Below are 272 nucleotides of genomic sequence, written 5' to 3'. Positions count from 1 at the left end.
GAAAAAAAAAACTCCCCCTCCCTATATATATTTTTTGGTCTTCTTTCTTCCCTCGGTTTCTGCTCCCACTTCTCTCTCCCTTTTCACTCACTTCTACGTCGATGATCCTATGACGTTTAAAGGTTGAATCTAAAAGTGTTTGGACGAACCCATGCAACATCTCGGTTCCTTTCCGACCTCTTTCTCTTATTTTCTCTCTTCTCTTGTTCCACTCCCCTCTTCTCTCCCTCGTTTCTCCACCTTTTTCCTTCCCCCCTTTCCATCTCCTTTCG

The sequence above is a fragment of the Penaeus monodon genome, chromosome 27 (genome assembly GCF_015228065.2).
Source record: "Penaeus monodon isolate SGIC_2016 chromosome 27, NSTDA_Pmon_1, whole genome shotgun sequence".
Lineage (NCBI taxonomy): Eukaryota > Metazoa > Arthropoda > Malacostraca > Decapoda > Penaeidae > Penaeus > Penaeus monodon.
The sequence above is the reverse complement of the archived record's forward strand: the minus strand, read 5'-3'. Positions refer to the sequence as shown.